This window comes from Argopecten irradians, chromosome 16 (genome assembly GCF_041381155.1).
Source record: "Argopecten irradians isolate NY chromosome 16, Ai_NY, whole genome shotgun sequence".
NCBI lineage: Eukaryota > Metazoa > Mollusca > Bivalvia > Pectinida > Pectinidae > Argopecten > Argopecten irradians.
The window spans coordinates 8,032,365-8,058,115 of record NC_091149.1 but is presented as its reverse complement, the minus strand read 5'-3'; the positions used below and the strand labels follow the sequence as shown (position 1 = coordinate 8,058,115).

General features: G+C 35.9%; 1 protein-coding gene across 5 annotated transcripts in view; it reads left to right on the top strand.

The window, feature by feature from the left end:
* Positions 1–25,751, top strand: part of LOC138310926 (uncharacterized) — a 37,592-nt gene that overhangs the window by 2,655 nt on the left and 9,186 nt on the right. The window contains exons 1-2 of one of the 5 annotated variants that reach the window (XM_069252252.1): positions 20,302–20,400; positions 25,064–25,115. The exons of 1 other annotated variant lie outside the window; for it this stretch is intronic. The gene's annotated coding sequence lies outside the window, so the exon portion shown is untranslated. Of the gene's footprint in view, positions 1–20,301; positions 20,401–20,426; positions 20,789–25,063; positions 25,116–25,751 lie in introns of those variants that run through there. 3 more of the 5 variants (XM_069252253.1, XM_069252251.1, XM_069252254.1) reach the window with 3 other exon arrangements.

The following is a 25,751-nucleotide window of genomic DNA, read 5'->3' as shown; positions in this document are numbered from 1 at the left end:
TGGTTTTATTAATTTAACGTCCTATGAGAAGCTAGGGTCATGTAATAATTGTATTCTATGAGTTTCTTGAGAAGACTATTTTTAAACAATATCCTAATAATACCCTACAGCAAAATGTTCCTGTATTTTTGATAACACTATTTAATACAGACTTTGGAGATATTGAGTAAAATACCATGCAAGAGTTATCTCCCTTTGTAATTTTAATATTACTTAATCCTGCACCTTATTTACAGGTTATCAAGATTCTTTCTATAAAATTATTCTGTATTTACACATTACAGCTATCTGTCCATGCAGGTAGGTGTTGAATGATTGTGACATCATGTTTTTACGAGTGTAACATCTATTTGAGAAAATGCCATCTACCGTATTTTCCCTATTAAGAGCGCCTCCTCTAATAAGGGCGCCCCCACGTTTTTTGCTGAAAAAAATCAGCTAATTTCATACAATTTTTGTGCCAGATTGTGACGATTTGTCTTTGCAGACGCTAATAAAATACTGTTTCACATCAATCTGATGCTTAACAGATATCCAATCAGCTATAAATGTATTGCACTGGGTAACTTAGGACATCTTTGCCAAGTGTTTACACATAGAAACAGCGAGAATTCCATGTTCAAAACAAAACGTGTCACTTGAATGCCCCACACACGTGTATGGATGAAGACTAACTGGCAACAACATTTTAGCGATGTCTATACAGGTTTTATGAATACTTACTGTATATCTATTATAAAGATTCCTAAATAACAGGCATGTTATCATTTTTAAGCATTTAATTGTGTGCTCTTGTGGGTATTTCCCATCTGCCACAAAACGAAAGTAGCGATCGAAAGCACCGTCCGCCATTTTGTGTACGCATGGTAAACAAACAGGCTAGCATAAAATGCCAAAATTCCGTGAAACATACATATTTAACCAATGTTTAATACTTCTGGTGCAAACATTTCTTCATAATTATGTAATTTCAATACTTACTTGACTTCAAAACGTAATTTGGCTATTGTAAGTTTCAGAAAAATACGAAACTAAAAGCAAGATGACTATAGTCTGTTTCAGAAAAAAACATCTAAAAATGGTCTCAAATAACGGCGCCCTCCTAGGCCATTTACCCGCGCCCGGCGCCCTCATTAGGGAAAATACGGTATATTTTGCTTTCAAATATTGATACCTATATCTAATACAGATTAAGATCAACAAATTTATAGTCTGGTCATGAAATCAAATGATGTAAGTTAAAATGATTCTTAAAGACAAGTTCATTGAAGAGTTAATTCCAGAAACTACATTGATATAAGTATCTTGTCCGTGTCATTATTTTGCTATAAAATCATTCCTTTATTTGTCTCATTATACAAATTTTAATGAAATTACTGGAAAAATGACTTGAATTATTTCAGTAGATAGGGATGTCATAGATATTTGTCTCATTATACAAATTTTAATGAAATTACTGGAAAAATGACTTGAATTATTTCAGTAGATAGGGATGTCATAGAAATATCAAAAATAGAAAAAAATTTAAAAAGTTTTTGTTTAAAAAGTTTTTGTTTATATTTCCATAAATACAAGTTATGCAATAAATAGAAACTTACATTTGTGGCTACCTAATATACCTATAGACTGGTGGCATATCAAATTATGAAACTTGATTAATGAGTTTCATATTACATAGCCACTCATAAAGATCCTCTATTGAAATGTTTTGTTGGTAGGGAACAAATCTTATAAATAATAAGCAAAAATAAGAAATACCTAGAATTACCCTGAGACACAATTTAATAGTATTGTGACGTCATTGATTTATTGTCATGACGTTGTAGATTTAGAATGTTCGATCAGTCATCCCCTTAGGGCTGAGGTTAATAGCGATATCGCCTCCTATAGCGGAGAATTTTGACCAAATGAAATATGGGATAGGAAACTGTGAAGATTGAGAGAGAATTGTGATGATAACGTTGTTTAAATGATGGGTGCTCTCTAATTAACTGACTGGCGTTAACGACTTTATGATATTCGTTAATGTTACCTTGTGGGGCGGGGAGACCTTTGTATGGACTCCTCAATAGTCAGAACATGTTTAACCACAAAGTCAAGCCTTTGATTGACACGCTGTCATAGTATTTATTGTCTATCGTAAATTTATCTTTTATGTCACTCTCTGTGAATGTATTCCGCCATCTGACGAACTATGCATATATTTAACTAATTATTTTAAGTGATTGGCCTATCCCATTGATCAAAACAGGCACTGGCTATAATTAGCTTAGACTTGTAGCATCGGAAGTCGTCTATATCGGCATTTGCCCTAAACAGATTTATGTTGGAATCTGATCATGAACACCCCAGGGATAATATTATGTAGGTGAGGTGGGGGTGGAGGGTGCCAAAGGGATTCAGACTATGCTTCATTTGGACTTTACAAGCATTTGTTTCAAGTCTACTTGAGTTATGGTGAGAAGTCTGGAGCAGTAAATTTCTTCGATCAAATTAGTCGGAGTTACTGCACAAAGTTCTATGCTAGTAAAATAATATCACATTACGACTACCAAATAGAACATCTGCATTTCTAAATGAGGCTGGGATCAAATTTTCGTTCATAAACCAAAGATATCATAAGGTATTATATTCAAAATCATTTCACTGTACTCTTTTGGTTTGATTAGTTTAACGTCCTGTTAACAGCCAGGGTCATTTAAGGATGTGCCAGGTTTGTTGGTGGAGGAAAGCCGGAGTACCCGGAGAAAAACCACCGACCAGCAGCCAGTACCTGGCAACTGCCCCACAGGGGATTTGATCTCGCAACCCCGTGGTGGAGGGCATGTGGTAATATGTCGGTATGTCTTAACCACTCGGCCACCGCGGCCCCTATTCTCCGTACTCATTCAGACTAATCTTAAGACGTTGTTAGATATGATGTCACCATTTTACCTGTATACTTTAAATCCCAAACATGATCCAGGGTTTTTGCCAGCTATTTTGGGAAATGGACCCTAAGCATAAATTGATGAAATATTACTGGCCTTTTTCAAAAATTTGGAAAATATCATCAACATCATTTTTATGAAATTTTCTTCACAATTTTGTTAAAATAATATGAAAGTGGGGAAATAATTGAAAAAAATCCGAAGAAGGCGCCAATGATATTTTAATATTCATCGGCTTCTACAAGATATTAATCTCACTGCTGTCGTTGATATAAGATATCATTTGCAGTTTAAAGTTAATTTCACAGTGATTGGGAAAATACTGACTGAATTTGGGAAAATATGGTGCTATTTTTCAATTAGGGAATGGGTCCTTCTACCAGACCCTATAAAGGCTTGGCAAAAACTTGGTGATTATGGATGGATAATTTCATTGGAAAAAATTCAGGGGGGGGGAATTTGTTCCTGAACCTCATTGAAAACCCCTGGAAATTAGCCACAGTCTTATAAATAACTGTGTTTGATGTGCGGACCGGATCAACTTGTCTAGCTGATTTCAGCAATTTTCATGTGGAACTTGGAATCTGTTCCACTTTTCATCAATTTAATTTTTTCACAATTCGACAGAATGCCACAATAGCTTGTATGGTTTTCTACGTTGTGTTCCAAATTAGTTTTATGTACAGTACTGAATTAAATGAATAACTGTAAAATGATAATTTAGTTGTAGATAAAATCGATAGATAATGAGATAACAAGTTTTTAACGATGGTTGATGAAATAACAAGTTTTTATCAAGGGTTAATTAGATAACGAGCATTTAGACAGGTGAGAGAAAGGTGTGCCCTTCTTGGTAAAAGCCGAGTGGGTGTGCTATATACCTGTGTATTCCAGGTGTAATAAAATGGTTATACACATTACTCGCATGCCTGGTCAGTCATTCAAGGGCACATCGCTTGACCTCTGGTCATCGACATCGCCTCGGGGCTATTGTTTCCTGGCCAAACAAGCTGGACAGTTGTTTCGTGAGATTGCCCGGGGCTAGCCGGGACCAACATAAGGATGCGTGTTGGTGAGTCCCGGAGAGAGGTGGCCGAGGCACAGTAGACAGGTTTATGGTCGAGGCACATGAATGACAAATCGAGCTTTCCTCGTTAAACGAGATGCTCTACCTATGGCTTGTGTCTTGGTATTACTAGCTGTTAATAAAACAAAAGTCATGTGATGATTGGAGGAGGCCAGGGTCTTTACCGTAGGTGTTAATTGTATCTAAATAGCTTCACATAGGTAAAAAAACCTGAGATTGGGATTTAATAGGCAGGTAATGTAAGGGATGACCGGACGTCTGTCATCACAGGTAAATGTTTAATGGAAACTCAGGAATCTTGGGACAAAGGCAGGTTTGGGAATTATCAAATATTGTTTATCAATGTGTGAAATATTGGCAGCTGGAATGTTAAAAAATTGTTTTGATTACAGCTGGCTTGTAAGTGGAGACAACGTGGATTTTAAGTATTCAGAGAATAGACGTGAATGATAAAAGGGATATTTACTTAGTTTGATGAATGTTAATTTCTACCAATCTTAATTAGATAAGAGAAATGATGTGAAAAATGGAGGAAAACTATATGTAACATGACTTCTTAAGGATTATAATTTGTAATATTCTTGAAATGAGTGTAGTATTGAAATGACATGTTAGATTCTAATTAGTCTTATAGCATACTATTATGTGCTTTGACTGGCATTACTAGTGACTGACTGTTTCTATGAGGTAAGCATAATTAGCTAGCATAAGATCATGAATAACTAAATATCCCGACAACAAAGTTAGGGGAGGGGTATACTAGATTCAGTTGTCTGTAGACGTAATGACCGACCGACTACTCCTCCTAAACTACTGAAGGAATTTTAATGAAATTTGGTAGAAATAGTCTTTATACCATGTAAATATGCGTAATCTTTATCGGACAAAAATACCTCCACCTGTTTTTACGCTTAAGGCTATATAGCCTTACAGCGTATTGAGTTTACCTTCCGAACCGGAAATGCGCTTTCGACTACGACACCACCTAGCGTGAAATAGTACTATACTTCCTGTCTAAATATTTATTCCAAATTGTACAATATAAGCTAAACCTAGTTTACATAAATTTTTGTAGCATTTAAAATTACATAGCGAAACTTTGGTACTATTTATATTTAGAGTTATGCCCCTTTTTTACAAAACAATTAAATGGCTACTCCTAAATTGAAATGGAGGGATTTCAATGAAAATTGATTGCGATAATACTTTTACAGTACATAAAGATGTGTGTAATTTGTGTGTTTTATGAGAGTTACCACCCCTTTTAGAGTTATGTCCCTTTGTTTCAAAATGCTTGTTGTGGTGGGGAAGGATATATATAAGTTGACTTCCTGGATGCTGGATCTAGTTACATCAGTCTTCCCTACTGGAACTTCATGTAAATCAGTATATTGGTGAAATTTATGCAAATATATATTAATTACAATAATTTTATTTGAGACATAAGAATTGTAATTAATTATCTGACCTTTGTCCTGTGTCAATAGTCCTACGGTATGATATAGTTATTATTATAATGTAACGTCAGTAAAAGTGATGGGATCGTGACCCTGCGACCACAAGGTCAACCCAACAAACAAAGCGTGCGATAATCTTAACACTAATTTGATTGACGTTGACATGGAATGTTTTGATGGTCGGCATTTTAAAAAGTGCGGAACATCAGCTAGCCAAAAGTAATAATAATGGTCGTGGAGTTCAGTCTTAATGATTGAGACGATAATCACATGTCTTAATTAAAAGGTAAATCCGAAGCGGCACCATAAGGGGCAACACTCAATCACGTCTTGATTATGACAAAACTTCAGTTTAAAATGGCTTGTTGCTATATATTGTATATGACACAGTGTACAGTGTGGCCTGAAGTTTCAGTGTTTATCACATTTAGGCAGTTGAGCCAGGTTCTTTTGACAAATTATATAACTGCTAAGTTCTTCAACTGTAAAGAAACATAATTGATACGAATCTGCTGTATCTCAAAGGGAAAGCAAAGAACCAGTTGAACCGAACTGGTACAAACACACACACAAGTGGTTCCTTTCCGAAAGCATTCCACTTGTGTCCATTATGACAGACCCAAAGTTTTTCATTTGTTATCAAATTGTTTGATTTGTTACAGGAGTATTTATATCGATGCATAGATTATTTATTTCAATGTATAACTATTTAGGTATTACTTTTATATGCATTTTATTGTTAACACAGAAAATACTTGGCTTCAGCAAGTTATATTCGAAGTGTATATTTTATATGGATGGTGTTATCATGGATAAATTCTAATATGTTCTATTTGGTGATGCTGTATCTAATTTGTACAACTGGTACAAATCTGCAAAAGGAAGGTATGGGGGGGTTCTCAAATGTTTTTTTGTTGGGACGGCAAAGAATTGGGTGTAAATAAAGTGTAATCCACATATTCATGTTGTGATAGATATTACTGAAATGAAAAACATTGTCTGAGACTGAACTGTAGCCTACTCAGATTTCATCATAATTTACTAATAATCGTGTGGAATGGTCCCAAAGAAAGCTTCACATTGTCAACATCGTTTGGGATATGCGGCTTGTTCTTGTGTTCCATGTGTGCTGAGATGCGTTTCAACATGCTGGCTTGATTACCCTTCAGTGCACTGGCTGCATACTTTCAGTGTTTAAAACATGCTGGCTTGATTACCCTTCAGTGTACTGGCAGCATACTTTCAGTGTATAAAACATGCTGGCTTGATTACCCTTCAGTGTACTGGCAGCATACTTTCAGTGTATAAAACATGCTGGCTTGATTACCCTTCAGTGTACTGGCAGCATACTTTCAGTGTTTAAAACATGCTGGCTTGATTACCCTTCAGTGTACTGGCAGCATACTTTCAGTGTTTAAAACATGCTGGCTTGATTACCCTTCAGTGTACTGGCAGCATACTTTCAGTGTATAAAACATGCTGCTTCCATGCTGTTTTCCAATGTGTATAGAAGCCCATATTTTTAACTTGCAGGGTTCTCGTTAAAAGAGCGTGTGTACCGGACAAAAACAGCTGATCTATGATTCTCCTGATATATACAACGAGCGCAGAATTTTTTGAGTCAGGAAATACAATATTGCTGGCCACCGAGGGTATAGAGTTTAGTGGAAAAAAACCCCAACCACCTATTAATTTATATTTCAAAAATCTATTAAAAGAAAACTTAATGAAAACCACAGTAACTACAACCAAGGCCATGTGCATTCCAGAATGCTGAGAATTTGTAAGATAAGAAAACCCCAGGTTCACATAGTTAGCAGTTTTCTTTGTAAGAAGAAGGTGGAAAAAACAATGAAAATCCAGCTAAATATGACATTCCTCATAAAAACAGTCTCCGTATTATAATAAATAGAACTGTAGTAATTGTGAAATGAGACCTGATCTAAGCTGGGTCTACAGGTGTGGCTTCACCCTCGTTATGCTCAGTGAACAGTTTATTCCTCGTTCATGGATGTGGCCTCAAAATAATACTAAAAGCACACACATATTTTTGTTTAATTACAATAACATATTATTATTTGGGATGACCTGCCGTTCATAATCTGGTAGCTGATATAGATAAATTTCATAAATTAATTTTAATTTCATATGTTACAACACCACAATTCTATTGGCTAGAACATTGTGGGGTTATTCTTTCCATTGGCAGAAAATCATTAGTAAGTCACAGATCTACAGTAAGAAACGTCATAAATAGGCGACAATGTTTCCGCCGGTGGAATTTTTAAAAGCGGTACAGTCATTGGACCACGACTCAGTTATTGGATCTACAACATAATCATTTGCCAGCCACAACTCAATTTGTTTTATTGTAAAAGTAAGTAAATTTACGGAAATTTATGCCTAATTAGTACCTGATTGAGTGATCGGAATTAAATTATAAGCATTATTCTCAATATATTTTTAGGTTATGAAGTCATAGACAAAAAACGGGCATTCTTCACTAGTTTCTCTTTCACACTCCTTCACTCTGAGTTTTCTTCCCTCCCTTCCTCATTCACTCTCCCTCCATCCATCCTTCACTCGTTCTCTTTCACACTCCTTCACTCTGATTTTTCCTCTCCCTTCACACATCCACCTCACTCAGAGTTTTTCCTCCTCCCTCCTCATTCACTTCTCACTCATTCACTCTCCCTCCATCCCATCCTTCACTCGTTCTCTTTCACACTCCTTCACTCTAGAGTTTTCTTCCCTCCTTTCTCATTCACTCTCCCCTCCATCCCATCCTTCACTCGTTCTCTTTCACACTCCTTCACTCTAGAGTTTTCTTCCCTCCCTTCCTCATTCACTCTCCCTCCATCCCATCCTTCACTAGTTCTCTTTCACACTCCTTCACTCTAGAGTTTTCTTCCCTCCCTTCCTCATTCACTCTCCCTCCATCCCATCCTTCACTCTTTCTCTTTCACACTCCTTCACTCTAGAGTTTTCTTCCCTCCCTTCCTCATTCACTCTCCCTCCATCCCATCCTTCACTAGTTCTCTTTCACACTCCTTCACTCTAGAGTTTTCTTCCCTCCCTTCCTCATTCACTCTCCCTCCATCCCATCCTTCACTAGTTCTCTTTCACACTCCTTCACTCTAGAGTTTTCTTCCCTCCCTTCCTCATTCACTCTCCCTCCATCCCATCCTTCACTAGTTCTCTTTCACACTCCTTCACTCTAGAGTTTTCTTCCCTTCCCTTCCTCATTCACACTCCTGCCATCCCATCCTTCACTCGTTCGTCTTTCACACTCCTTCCTCTAGAGTTTTCTTCCCTCCCTACCTCATTCACTCTCCCTCCATCCCATCCTTCACTCGATCATCTTTCACACTCTTCCACTCTGAGTTTTCTTCCCTCCCTTCCTCATTGTCACTCTCCCTCCGATCCCATCCTTCACCCTCGTTACTCACTTCCCTTTCACACTATAGCCTTCACTCTAGAGTTTTCTTCCCTCCCTTCCTCATTCACTCTCCCTCCATCCCATCCTTCACTAGTTCTCTTTCACACTCCTTCACTCTAGAGTTTTCTTCCCTCCCTTCCTCATTCACTCTCCCTCCATCCCATCCTTCACTAGTTCTCTTTCACACTCCTTCACTCTAGAGTTTTCTTCCCTCCCTTCCTCATTCACTCTCCCTCCGATCCCATCCTTCACTTTCCTCACACTCCATCACTCACACTTTTTCTCCCTTCACCCTCTCCCTCCAGTTTTCTTCGTTCCTTTCACACTCCTCCCTCATTCACCCTCCCTTCCTCATTCAGCTCACCATCCATCCATCCTTCACTCGTTCTCTTTCACACTCCTTTCAACTCTAGAGATTTCTCCCTCTTTCTCCACACTCTCCCTCCATCCCATCTTCACTAGTTCTCTTATCACACTCCTTCACTCTCTGAGTATTCTTCCCCTCCCATCCTCATTCACTCTCCCTCCATCCCATCCTTCACTAGTTGCTCTTTCACACTCCTTCACTCTAGAGTTTTCTTCCCTCCCTTCCTCATTCACTCTCCCTCCATCCCATCCTTCACTCGTTCTCTTTCACACTCCTTCACTCTAGAGTTTTCTTCCCTCCCTTCCTCATTCACTCTCCCTCCATCCCATCCTTCACTAGTTCTCTTTCACACTCCTTCACTCTAGAGTTTTCTTCCCTCCCTTCCTCATTCACTCTCCCTCCATCCCATCCTTCATTCTCCATCTCCTTCATTTCTTTAAGGTATGATTCTTATTTATTATGCAGATACATCTATAGTTATATACACGATATCTTGATTAGCCAATATTGGTTATAATTAATCTATGGTGTGGTGTGGCTGATGTGGTTAAGATGTCTCCTTCCATAATTAATTCAGCAAAAAGTCCCTCCACCTCGCGGGCCGTGTGTGGGAATGTTTTGATTTCCCATATGAGGCCGATTACCACGGGTACTGATGTCACGCTGGTTTTGGTCACTGATATTTTCCTCAAGGTACTCAGGCTTCTTGCCTCATCCAACTAAACCATCGGGCAACATCTATGATAATGACATGACCCCTTCAAGGCTGGTAATATAGAATAAGGATAATGCTGATTTAATGGTGTTAAAGTTAGGCAATAGTCGGGCAAAGAAAATGAAAACCAGTCTACATGGAAATGCATTCACATTGGCCCCCCCCCCTTCCAAAACAGTTTGGCTTACATTATTTTGATACAACAGTCAAGGTGTCCTGCTTAACGTTATCCCAGTTCTGACCATGTTGAAAGGAAAGAAAGAATTGTGAAAGAAAGAGCGATGCTTTGGCTGATAGTGAGTGGAAATGTTAACCACGGACACGATAGTCAGCCTGAGGACAAGTTCGGAACGTTTTTAGGATTCCTATACTTTAAATTAATTTCTACGTACACAGACATGATTTTGATGAGAAAGTTTTATTTTATATTCCATAAGAAATTATACTTGATACATTTACACCATTTTTACCGACTTTAGCCATCCTTGCTGGACTGTTCACTTTAAACTAATTGAAAAGCCTGTCGCCAAATATGTAAGAACACAAATTCTGTGTATTCTTCCTTTCCATGGTGTGGTTGACCATATACACCTGTCTTTGTTACCTCTAAGTCAACACGATGTACATGTACACTAAAACCCTGGTGTTTGATATCCCTGTTACATATATTGACACCTCCTAGTGTGTTCACTTTGGCGTGTCGCTTTCATCCTGACATGTGTGTTTTAGACTCCGATATACAATAGTGTAATTCACCGACATCTGATACATGATTCTATGGTGTGTTGACTGATTCTGGTTTTACTGGCAAGTACTTGAGGACTCTTTCACTGATTCACCGACATCTGATACATGATTCTATGGTGTGACTGATTCTGGTTTTACTGGCAGTACTTGAGACTCTTTCACTGATTCACCGACATCTGATACATGATTCTATGGTGTGACTGATTCTGGTTTTACTGGCAGTACTTGAGACTTTTCACTGACTTCACCGACATCTGATATTCTACTGTTAATGGCAGGTACTAAGACTCTTTTATGATTTTGACATTTTGAATATCAGGGGACTGCCTGGTTTTGCTGTGTAGAATTATTTTTACTGTATTCGCTGTAATTAGTGCCCCTCTCCCTATAAGCACCTCTCCTCTATTTTCTAGAGAAGAATTGAAGTTGTATATAAACGCCCCATCCCATGGATTTAACAATGTTTTACAATGCAACATGTGATGCCTCTAACATCAGCATTGTATCTCATATTACATGAACTTTCGAGTCTTTTTACATGTGAATCACAACATTATAATGTGTCTCAAAGGATAAAAGACATATGCATGTTTACTGTAACAGATAAATGTACCATGAGTTCAGAAAGATTTGAAATATGACTGACATTTTTTCACCCACAGCTTACATTTTGGTTCATTAATAAATAAGCACCCTCCTTTGCTATTTCAAGGCCCTGGGTGCTAATTTCAGCGGAATGGTAACTCTCTTTTTAAACGGCCAGAAGTTTATGTATCAGAAATGACACTGCTTCAGTAACTGACGCTTGCCAACAGATTTTGTTTTATTTCATTAAGGTAAAAAATATTTTATTTCTTTATTTACATGTTTTATAATCAACAGATGATTTATAATAATAATTGTATGATCCAGCTCTATTATTGCTCTCAAGAATGTACCTTGTAGTATTTTTGGAAAAACACTTATCTGGTCTGAAGTTCTTTGGGGAGAAAATTTATTCAGTAACAAACTTGAACCAATATGTTTGACACTCTTAGCAACTAAAGGAAGAACCTCTTAGCCATGCAGTGGTTCAAAGAGGAATTACAAGGTTTTTATAATGTTAGAATTTCAGACATCTTAACTGTATATATGGCCTACCACAGCATGTTGAGGTAATCGTGCTCCTAAAGCTTTCAGAACTTTTCAGATTGATGATGAATTGAACTTTTTCTGTGTAAAGCATTGTTTCATAACACATCAATCAAACTTGTTTGTGGTAATCATTTATTTACTGTCGTCAGACTTTTAATTAATTGCGACGTCTGAATCAGTCATCACGTAATGTTCACATCTAGAACACTTCAAATTCACTTTTGAATAATATTGGGATAATTTGAATTTTTTTTTCAATGAATCTTTTACACAATGATTATCTTGACATTTCTTCAAACTCCTGTCTGGCTGCTCACCTTCCTACATTTCTGTTCTTAATAACTTTAGTATACTTTCTGTTAAGTGGATATTAATGGCACTTTGTAATCACAAGAGTGGTTACAATTTAACCATCCTAACTGACATCTTCCTGCCTACTTGTACCTCATTACCATCCTAAATGACCATTTCCTGGCTACCTGTATCTGACCATCCTACTGACCATTTCCTGGCTACCTGTATCTGACCATCCTACTGACCATTTCCTGGCTACCTGTATCTGACCATCCTACTGACCATTTCCTGGCTACCTGTATCTGACCATCCTACTGACCATTTCCTAGCTAACTGTTTTTGACCATCCTACTGACCATTTCCTAGCTCTCTGTATTTGACCGTCCTACTGACCATTTCCTGGCTACCTGTATCTGACCATCCTACTGACCATTTCCTAGCTAACTGTATTTGACCATCCTACTGACCATTTCCTGGCTACGTGTATCTGTCCATCCTACTGACCATTTCCTGGCTACCTGTATCTGACCATCCTACTGACCATTTCTTGGCTACGTGTATCTAACCATCCTACTGACCATTTCCTAGCTAACTGTATTTGACCATCCTACTGACCATTTCCTAGCTAACTGTATTTGACCATCCTACTGACCATTTCCTGGCTACGTGTATCTGTCCATCCTACTGACCATTTCCTGGCTACCTGTATCTGATCATCCTACTGACCATTTCCTGGCTACCTGTATTTGACCATTCTACTGACCATTTCCTAGCTCTCTGTATTTGACCATCCTACTGACCATTTCCTAGCTCTCTGTATCTGACCATCCTACTGACCATTTCCTGGCTACGTGTATCTGACCATCCTACTGACCATTTCCTAGTTACCTGTATCTGACCATCCTACTGACCATTTCCTGGCTACCTGTATCTGATCATCCTACTGACCATTTCCTAGCTACCTGTATCTGACCATCCTACTGACCATTTCCTAGTTACCTGTGTCTGACCATTCTAACTGACCGGTAGTTTTATATCTGTCCTGTATCTTTGACCTGTAATAGTCTATATATTGCCAGGGGGGTGTGAAGTGTGGGTTTGGCTGTTCAATTAAATTTGTCTGAATCGATTGTGAAAAAAAACCCTCGCCAGAGTAATCAATTTATATGCATGACATAGCTTGTCGTTCATTGATTCGCAGGGAAATTGATAATTTGTTTTCATCCAATGTGTTGTAGTTGTACTATGGTGGGGGGGAGGGAGGATATGAAGTCTCGTCATTCATCTTGTGTTCGGGAGTCGTGGGGTAATGGTGGGTGGTAAAGTTGATGTATATGGACATAATCGTGTGGTGTAGCCATTTATCACTGTCTCGGAAATCACTCCCGAAATATCCTTATAATCAGACTGTGTATTGGATTTCCTGGAAAGTTAACAGTGGATAAATATACGTATAGAGATTTGTCTTTAGGAAGAGATATCTGTGTTAAACAATGGATCTACATTTAGATAGTTGTATTTAGGAAGAGAGATATATCTGTGTTAAACAATGGGTTATACATGCAGAGATTTGTATTTAGGAAGAGAGATATCCTTGTTAAACAATGGGTCTACATATAGAGATTTGTATAAAGGAAGAGAGATATCCTTGTTAAACAATGGGTCTACATATAGAGATTTGTATTAAGGAGAGAGATATCCTTGTTTGAAACAATGGATCTACATATAGAGATTTGTATTAAGGAGATTTCTTCTAAACAATGGATATACATTAGAGATTTGATATAGGAGAGAGATATCCTTGTTGACAATGGGTCTACATATAGAGATTTGTATTAAGGAGAGAGATATCCTTCTTAAACAATGGGAGCTATACATTATAGAGATTTGTATATAGGAAGAGAGATATCCTTGTTTGACAATGAGTATACATATAGAGATTTGTATTTAGGAAGAGATATCCTTCTTAAACAATGGGTATACATATAGAGATTTGTATATAGGAAAAGATATATCCTTGTTAAACAATTGGTATACATATAGAGATTTGTATTTTAGGAAGAGAGATATCCTTGTTAAACAATGGCTCTACATATAGTGATTTGTATTAGGAAGAGAGTATATCCTTCTTAAACAATGGGTATACATATAGAGATTTGTATTAGGAAGAGAGATCTCCTTGTTTGACAGGCGTTACATACCGAGAAGATATTTAGGAAGAGATATCCTTCTTAAACAATGGAGTATACATAATAGAGATTTGTATATAGGAAGAGAGAAGTCCTTGGTTTGGCAATAATGAGCATACATATAGAGATTTGTAGATTTTAGGAAGAGAGATTTCCTTCTTAAACAATGGTGTTATACATATAGAGATTTTGTTATATAGGAAAAGATATTATCCTTGTTAAACAATTGGTATACATAAGAGATTTGTATTTAGAGAAGGGATATCTTGTTAAACAGATGAGTCTACATATAGAGATTGTATATAGGAAGAGAGATATCCTTCTTAAAAACAATGGGTATACATATAGAGATTTGTATATTGAGGAAGAGAGATATCCTTGTTTGACAATGAGTATACATACAGAGATTTGTTATTTAGGAAGAGATATCCTTCTTAAACAATGGGTATACATATAGAAATTTGTATATTTAGGAAGAGAGATATCCTTGTTAAACAATGGGTCTACATATAGAGATTTGTATAAAGGAAGAGAGATATCCTTGTAAACAATGGGTCTACAAATAGAGATTTGTATTTAGAGAAGAGAGATATCCGTTGTTAAACAATGGATCTACATATAGAGATTTGTATTTAGGAAGAGAGATATCCGTGTTAAACAATGGGTCTACATATAGAGATTTGTATATAGGAAGAGAGATATCCGTGTTAAACAATGAATCTACATATAGAGATTTGTATATAGGAAGAGAGATATCCGTGTTAAACAATGGATCTACATATAGAGATTTGTATTTAGGAAGAGAGATATCCGTGTTAAACAATGGATCTACATATAGAGATTTGTATTTAGGAAGGGTTCCTTTATGCCCTTGATGTTTTTAGCTCACCATCATCAGAAGGCATTATTCTCAAATTCATATGTAGGTTAACGTTCCCCTTAGGCCCTTGTTGTGCATATTACATTTTGGGACTGATTGGTCAACAAGATGGCCACCAGGCAGCCATCTTGGATTTTGGTAGTTAAAGTTTGTTATCACTATTTCTCAGAATGTATTGAAGGGATCATTCTCAAATTTCTTATGTAGGTTCCCCTAGGGCCCTAGTTGTGCATATTGCATTTTGGGGCAACAAGATGGCCACCAGGCAGACATCTTGGATTTTTATAGTTGAAGCTTGAAAAGTAGAGGAAAAAGAACTATCTGACATTTATCAGATATAGATCAATGTTTGCTGGGCACCAAGATCACTCTGGGATCTTTTGTTTCAATAAAGGCTGCTTCCAGTAGAGAAATTTCGCTGTATTGTCCCAATTTTATGTAAATATTTTTTCAAATAAAGAAAAACTCTCTAAAATATACATATTTCAAGAAAAATACAATGTAATGTTTTCCCAATTGAAATCTAGGTACAGGCCCCCCGAAATTATTAAGTAAGAAAATCAGTGACTGCTTAAGACATAATATTAGGCCACCTTTGGTTCCACTTATGTCTAATTTTGAACTAATTTTTTTTTCGAACGCTTTTTGACTTTATAAAAGTTTGGATATCACTTACCTTCAACGTACAGGAAGTAGTCATGTGAAAGCAAGTTTCTTCAATACATTTGATACTAATGGAATGTATTTGACGCCATATATTGTAAAAGGCCAGGGCATTTAAAAAATAAAAATACAAAAGTGCTTAAATAAGACGAAATATTGTAAACCTATACATTTTTGTGTAGTTTTTGTCTTTATTTATGCTCATGCAATTAAAATTCAGGCCCTCAAAAGGAGGAGGGGCGCTTTATTGAATCGAATACGTGTAGATTGACATAAAACATCGAGTCAAATTACCTCAAATGGTGACTTCTGAAAATATTAGCCAGGAAATATAATAACAGTTTTATCCTTAAGGCATGAGTTAGTGTAACGACTTGTTTTCGCTACGACCCGAGTCCTTAGCGAAGAGTAAGATGTAACAATTAATTTGTCACTGCGCTAAGCTTGCAGATTCTATTGTCTCGCTACAATATTCAAGGTACTAGTTGAGTATGGACAATGGACACATCAAATTCATTTAACAAGTTTATTAAAATTTAACATGTTGTAAATGTTACAACAATGAAAATAACCCGCTGCTCATGGGAAGTACTGGAAAATGTTTGCTGCTACTAATCTCACGTTTTCGCTTACAGAATTAACACTACTCCAACAATGAAAGACCGAGCACGTGGCCATACACACCGGTCGATTATCGATAGCATAACCTCCATAACACAACACCGTCTCCAAGCGAAGATTCCAAAATAACTCCTTAACGGTTACCCCGAATTCAACACAGGAGTCTCCCACACTTTACCAGCCTACCAACGTGGCTCCTCAACACAAGAGTGAAGACTTTTACCTTACTACGAAACCCGTCTAAAAGCGAGACAATGCCAAGTTGCACATTTATCACAGATTCACCACAACAATAAAATAGAAAAATATCTAACAGACGCGAAAAATAAACACACACAGAACAGTTGATGCATTTCCATACATACGATAACAGCAAATTAGGGAAAGGATGGGCGACAAAAATATAAACAATTACATAGTTTCAAAAACACAACCCTCACCTCTCAAGTGAAATTCCTCGCGCAGTCCCCGCGATCTCTGTGCACATACAAATACCGCCAAAGTCTCGGATTAAAATATTTCCGGAAATATACATCAACGAAGTCTCACCGCAGCTTCGTTCCATACCCCCCAACCACTAGACAGGCTGCTACCCGTAGCCGTTAAAACTGATCCAAGGGAGAATAATTTGGAAAAAATAACCCAAAAAGTTCCTAACAAAATTGAAACATTAATTGCCAAAAGCAGATGCACTAATATCGAAATTGAAGTATCCAGTTCACGAACACGAACAAAATAAAATATGAATGGAAAAAACCAAACCTTATATTCTATCCTTTTACGAACTCGCAAGAATAAAAATAGTAAATGAAAAAACCAACAAAATTTTAAGAAGCTATCAATCCTGTTCACGACTCGAACTAGAAATCAAAATAGAATTGGAAAAAACTAAACTAACTTTTAAGAATCTATCTATCGACGAACTCGAACTAGAATAAAAATAGTAATGGAAAAAACCCAAACTAAATAGTTAAAGAACCTATCAATGGGAGTAATTTAAGGAAAAGAATAAACCTTAGAGTTCACAAAATCACACATCTCATAAAAAAGGGAGGTAATCCAAGAAAAAAAAAAAAACTTTCAAAATTTTGGCACAAAGAAAATACAATAATGCCTTAATAAGGAAACGTCACTATGGAAAAGAAAAAGAAAAAAAAAAAACCTACCTATATTTTCCCCCAACCACCTAGACAGGATGCGACCCGCAGCCACTAACAATTTACTACACGAAAAAAAAGTAAAGTGAGAACTGTTGTCATCAACATACCCGCGGCAATCTAAACATGAGGAATAGAACATGTCATATAATGTGATTATCCTTACATTGTTGTCTCACTGCCAAAATCTCATCATAACATATACAACAACAAAAAAACAAAACAAAACAATTGTACAACAAGGTACCAAAAAAAAACAAGGAGGTGGACACTCATATATAACAATTATCCTGAATGGAATTGGATTAGCATGTAAGATGTATCACCGATTAAATATCCCTAAGATGTAATTAAATAAACCACAATGGCGCATGCAAGTGTACAAATCACTATTTTCATTTTCAACCATTACACAAGTTTAAAAAAAACATAATTTTTTTTTTCCTTATCCTTATATTATCTTTAAGGTTTTTTTTTCCCCCCAGATATTCAATTATTATATATTTATTCTTTATTTTGTAACACCACAGGTATGACTACTCTTGTACATTAATGTAGTAATGTCAGAGACAAGCCTGAAACCCCCAGACAGCTCAGAGAGTCCCATAGTTATGTGCCCTTGGTATAAGGTAGTGTAGGCAGGCGATGCTAGCAACTTCAATACTCAGCTCACCTGTAATATCTCTTATTTTCCTCTACGGTAGTAATCCACATCTGCTTATTAGCGATTAATATATATATAGCTTAGGGCCTGTGAATTGCATTCCTTTCTTTTGTATTTCATTCACTTTGTATACCTTGTTTACAGCCCTAGCAATCAACAGCAGATGCCTCGTATATATATATTGATACAAACTTATGTACAATGCAAGTGGACCCTCGGAGCAGACGGATAATTTCAGCGCAGAAATGGGTGCTTAATAGACTTGTAACAGGCCACCCTTGCTTACATTTTGCAAATAAATGTATAATAGAAGATGTTGTCTGAGTATAACAATGTGAGTACCAGTAATAGTTATTGTGAATGGACATCAATCAAGCAATTGATTTTACTCCCAACAATAAATTTGCACGCGATTACACCTTCCACTGTGCATTAACTTAAGAGATTTGAATAATTTTCCAAGTGCATAAAAAGTTTAAGTCTCCATGTCCCAGAACTCCGTGTACACGAAAACTATTAAGTTTTATAGATAAACAAAAAATCAGTCATTAATGTTGTGGGTTTCACAAGATTCCAGCATTTATAAAAAAAAAAACAGAACAATGTCCTAGAGTCTTTTAACACAAGGTTAAATTTCCTTATACTATTTTAGACAATTCCAAAATCAGAAAATGTACCCATAGATAATTTTTTTCTTTCTGAGCCTTAGAACCACCTCCTTTTTACATACAAAAAATATTCGTGTTTCCGGTTACCCGACTGACTCTATAAAATCAGTGTCTACTAAAAAACTTTTTATCAGTTTTGTCCTCAAGCAAACAAATAACCTAAATTTTGTTTGGTTTTACACAAAATCAGAAATTTTTGTACAAATTCTATAAATTTTAGACACTGATAATCCCCTGGGAATCAAATCCATGGTTTATATAAGGTTGAATAAAGTCTATTTCAGTTTTTCACTGTAAGGAACTGGGATGAAGAGAAAAAAATATTTAAAGAAAAATAAAATCCCTACCTACAGACCCTTCATTTTTAAAGGGTTTTTATACAAATTACCAGAAACAAAAATATATTTTTATTTGGCCTAATATTCTCACTTAGGTTCACAGCTAAGTCATGTTTTGATGCTACTCCATGATCAGAGCATAAACAATATTTATTATTTGGACAATAATTGATTGTGTATCTTTGTTTTCATACTTAATCCGACTTTCTGATTGGCCGATATTTTTTTTGCATACCTCTATGAAAAAAAAGATAAGCGCCACCTACAAAATCTACGGAACTACTACTTTCGTCGGACATCCAATGTCGGTAAACATCAAAGGGACACTGGTTTAAAATTGTTTCAATTGAAGCAAAAATGTATTTTTTAAAACTAAGGCAATAAAATAGTATTTGCCAAAAAAAACAAACTTTGGATAAAGAAATAAAAGTTTGGTATACCAGTAGCGTCGTCTGCTAGGGCTTCTGTTTAGCTACTACGCGGATTCACACAGTTTGCAAACAATTTTTTTTTCATACCCCGATGAAATTAAAAAATAATGATATCAATGCTTAATTAACACAAAACATATATATGAAATTATAAGTTTTGTTTTTGTTAATTGTCTGTGCAATTATTACCTCATTCCAAATTGCCATGGGTTGTTTTCAAGACTTATATGATAATTGTAATATTTTTGTTCTGAAGTGAAATAAAGAAGTCAAACTTTTCAATCTTTTGTTAGAGAATAAAAATACTAATTTGTCTGCTACTGTTAGGTTTAGCTGTGTAACACTTTTAACAAATGTGTTATGTTACCTTGTATTACACTAGCTACAGTAGTGTGTAGTTTACCTGGTGACATCATACAGGTAAATCTTTACATTGATCGTTAGTGTTGTAGGTGTTTCACTAACGTACACTCTAAAACACTACATCCTACTTGTTGCTATAAATAGCTCCGGTGATTCGTCATTGCCTGGGATTTTCAGTACGTGGGTGGGGAATATATCTGTTTGACGCTACGATTGAGTGAACACAGGTGAAAATGTAAACGAGGAATATGTACAGGTAAGCATGTGTAGAGGTTTAAAGATAGAACTGGTGTTACAGTGGACATTGGTCAGTTTGTAGAAGCTGAATCTTTACTAGAATTAAAGGTGTGGTCTATCTGAGTCTGTAAGTGATTTTGACATGAGATTAAACCGGATTTAGATGAACCCTCGGGAAAACCATTGTTTACTCTACCTGATTCTTCCTTGTGATACAGGCAGATTCAGAATTGTCATCTACATATATTCGGAATTGTCTTGTACTTATATTCCTCTCACCTGGTCTGAGAGAGATTCAGAGTTGTCACTTATATATTCTTCTCACCTGGTCTGAAGGAGGTTCAGAATTCTCACTTATATATTCTTCTCACCTGCTCTGAGGGCGATTCAGAATAATTGTCACCTACGTATGTATTCAGAATTGTTACCTATGTATACAGAATTGTTACCTATGTATACAGATTTGTTACCTATGTATACAGATTTGTTACTTGTGTATTCAGAATTGTTACCTATGTATACAGAATTGTTACCTATGTATACAGATTTGTTACTTGTGTATTCAGAATTTTCACCTATGTATACAGAATTGTTACCTATGTATTCAGAATTGTTACCTATGTATACAGAATTGTTACCTATGTATTCAGAATTGTTACCTATGTATTCAGAATTGTCACCTATGTATACAGAATTGTTACCTATGTATTCAGAATTGTTACCTATGTATTCAGAATTGTTACCTATGTATACAGAATTGTTACCTATGTATACAGAATTGTTACCTATGTATACAGAATTGTTACATGTATACAGAATTGTTACCTATGTATACAGAATTGTCACATATGTATACAGAATTGTTACCTATGTATTCAGAATTGTTACCTATGTATTCAGAATTGTTACCTATGTATACAGAATTGTCACCTATGTATACAGAATTGTTACCTATGTATACAGAATTGTTACCTATGTATACAGAATTGTATTACCTATGTATACAGAATTGTTACCTATGTATACAGAATTGTTACCTATGTATACAGAATTGTTTACCTATGTATACAGAATTGTTACCTATGTATTCAGAATTGTCACCATATGTTATTACAGAATTGTTACCTATGTATTCAGAATTGTGTTACCTATGTATACAGAATTTGTTACCTATGTATACAGAATTGTTACTTATGTATACTATACAGAATTGTTGTTATTGTTACACCTTATGTATTCAGAATTAGTCACCTATGTATTCAGAAATTGTGTTACTATGTATTCATGAATTGTTACCTATGTATTCAGAATTGTTACCTATGTATTCAGAATTGTTACCTATGTATACAGAATTGTTACCTATGTATACAGAATTGTTACCTATGTATACAGAATTGTTACCTATGTATACAGAATTGTTACCTATGTATTCAGAATTGTTACCTATGTATTCAGAATTGTCACCTATGTATACAGAATTGTTACCTATGTATTCAGAATTGTTACCTATGTATTCAGAATTGTTACCTATGTATACATTCAAAGTTTTACAGAATAGTTACCTATGTATACAGAATTGTTACCTATGTATTCAGAATTGTTACCTATGTATACAGAATTGTTACCTTATGTATTCAGACCTGTATATGTATACAGAATTGTTACCTATGTATACAGAATTGTCACCTATGTATACAGAATTGTTACCTATTGTATTCAGAATAGTTACCTATGTATACAGAATTGTTACCTATGTATTTTGTTACATGTATACAGAATTGTTACCTATGTATAACAGAATTTGTTACACCTATGTATACAGAATTGTTACCTATGTATTCAGAATTGTTACCTATGTATACAGAATTGTTACCTATGTATACAGAATTGTTACCTATGTATACAGAATTGTTACATATGTATACAGAATTGTTACCTATGTATACAGAATTGTTACCTATGTATACAGAATTGTACCTATGTATACAGAATTGTTACCTATGTATACAGAATTGTTACCTGTGTATACAGAATTGTTACCTATGTATACAGAATTGTCACCTATGTATACAGAATTGTTACCTATGTATTCAGAATTGTTATCTATGTATTCAGAATTGTCACCTATGTATACAGAATTGTTACCTTTGTATACAGAATTGTTACCTATGTATACAGAATTGTTACCTATGTATTCAGAATTGTTACCTATGTATTCAGAATTGTTACCTATGTATACAGAATTGTTATCTATGTAATCAGAATTGTAATCTTTAATTCATCTCACTAAAGGTTGAGTAAATAATTGCCAAAGCTTACAGTATTCCTTTGAACCTCAACTATCTTCTTTAAGTTACCAATATTATGATAATATTGGTAATTTAAAGAAGATCGTTAAAGGTTATGATTATAAAGATAATTTTTCCTAGGAATCTTTTCTTATGTTTAAAACATTTAATAACACGCTGGTTATATTGATGATCATTACTTGTTAAAAAATGGTTCAATTTCAACAAATTTTATTTTTAAAAAGTATTTGAAAAAGGATTGAACAACAGGCGTAGCCTATATGAGTTCTCTCCCTGATGGAGATGTAAAATGGAGGGGCTGAAACCCTGTCCCCATTTTGGGTGGCTTAAGGATGGCGTATGTAATATATCAATCATGGAAATAAATACTTAGGCTCAGTTGTTATTATAAAGGTGATACATGATAGTTTGAATAGAATAAGTTCAGTTTTCAGAAGGTTTGTTTCCGTGTGACTTAATCGTTTTCTTTGAATCAAGGTTCTAAATTGATGAGAGAACAGATCTAGAGAATAAAATTTTGTCAGGCTGAATATTTCATTAAAATTCTGAAAATTGTTTATTACCTGGTCTTTCACCTGTGTTGTAAATTGTAATCTAAACAAGTGAAATGTCATGTTTTTGAGGCTTTCTATTATCATGACTTAGTGATTTCTAGATTGATATTTATAGTATGATTTGATAGACAAACTTTAATTTATAACAAACGGGTGATAATTATAAACTAAACTGAGGAATTTTTACAAAACAACACGCTATTTGTCAGTCGATAAAGCTCATTGACACTTCAACATTAATAGATATGACTTATACAGAGGATTGTTCAGCAAATTAAACTAGTTACGACTGGATCGCACCGGTATATGGAAGGGCTGGACCAGTATACCGACAAACCAGTTTCTACCGGTATTAAATTTAAAACAACATATTGGTTCCCGATACAGCAACATGCTGTTGTATCGCTGTATCTTTCAGATATTAAAAACTACCATTTTTCACTCCTTTTGACAGAAAATATTTGTTAAAGCTCATATGATATACTGTACTGGGAAAGGATTTCTGTAGAATATTCTATTGATAGAAAGGGTCAAGCTTCCGAGTCACTTAGATGCACCGGAAATGCGTTTGTGAAACCATGAATGAGCACATGACGGCTTGCAGTTGGCATGATGTGCAAACAACTATTTTGTCCAAATATGTCTTTAGTTTTCACAATATCAGTGCCAATTTTAAAGCCCCGCTCTCCGTATCTGTCTTATTTTTTCCATGATTTAGAAAAATGGTGAAAAAAAATTCCTGTTTTAAATCATCAGAGATATGACTAAATTGAAGTCAAGATGAGCGATAATGATTTTGGAAACTTTTGATAAAAATCAAATAAATATTGAACATCGATATGTGGGTCCCACTTAGTCAAACAAGCCGAAGTTAGCCGACATTGTAACGTTGTTGTCAAGAACGTTCCGTTCGTCAATAATCGTAACTTCTATGGCGACCAGTTTAAAATATGGGCATTTTTACAAGTATCGACTTTCAACAACTGCTGTACCAAAGTTATTAAGAAATCATTTTAGATATTCTTTGATATAACCTAATTTCAACTACATCTACAAATACTAACAATATATGGGTAGAATCTAACTTGACTTTTTATTGATAAAGTTACGTATAGTGTGGCTTTATCATGAAAAATATTTCCATCATATCGTCAATGCGTATCGTGTATCGTTTTAGTGTATTGTCAATACGTATCGTATTGGTTTGTCTGTTCCATACCTAGCACTAGTATATAGACTACTGGTACAAACAGGTTTCAGCAACGTGCAGATTCTCAGCATGTATATAAAATGCATTTTATCACTGTATAACTGTCATAGGAATTGTTTTTATTGCTAAAAAGAGTCCAAATTTATTCTAAAACATCATTAAAATGTGAAAAAGAAATTAAATTACTATTTTGTTGATATCTCCGGGGGCCGCAGTGGCTAAGTGTACATGTCCTGGCATATATATTATCCCACCGCCACCCTCCACCCCATCTGAACCCTCCCCCCTTCCCTCCAAACACTTCACCTCTAGGTTGTATTTAGTTCAAACCTTATATAGGTTACTGACGTGGTGAAAAGCTGGAGTACTACATGAAAAAACCACTGACCTATAGTCATCATTTAGCGAAATCTTTATAAATACAACCCCTCCCCCCACCTCTGGGTTGATTTTAAAACTGATAATGGTACAAACATGTAGGTTGGTAGTTTCTCTCTGGATACTCCGGTTTTCTTCACCTTATTGGCCTCACGAAACAAAGCAAATCTTATCGTATGCTCATGGTATTTACATGAACTCTTTACTAAATATATTTTTTATATATTCTAGGTCAGGGTGTTTTCCGTCACTGTGTGGTATCTCTGGCTGCGCCAGGAAGCAGGTAGTTATTATTATTTATACTGTATTCGCAGTATTAAGCAGCCCTCACCGGTATAAGCGCCTTTTTTTTCTGGAGAAGAGTTGAAGTTGAATAAAGGACGATTAGGCTAGTAGTAGAATCACGTATGTTTACTGGGGGGAGGGGGTAGAGGACGATTAGGCTGTTGTAGAACACTGTATATGTTAACAGGTGTATGGGGGGAGGGGGGGTAGAGGACGATTAGGCTAGTAGTAGAACACTGTATATGTTAACAGGTGTATGGGGGGAGGGGGTATAGAGGACGATTTAGGCTAGTAGTAGAACACTGTATATGTTAACAGGTGTATGTGGGGGAGGTGGGGTGTAGAGGACGATTAGGCTAGTGGTTAGAACACTGTATATGTTAACAGGTGTATGTGGGGAGGTGGAGGTGGACGATTAGGCTAGTGGTAGAACACTGTATATGTTAACAGGTGTATGGGGGGAGGGGGATAGAGGACGATTAGGCTAGTGGTTAGAACACTGTATATGTTAACAGGTGTATGGGGGGAGGGGGGTAGAGGACGATTAGGCTAGTAGGAAGAACACTGTATTATGTTAACAGGTGTAATGGTGGGAGGGGGAGGTAGAGGGACGATTAGGCTAGTAGTAGAACAC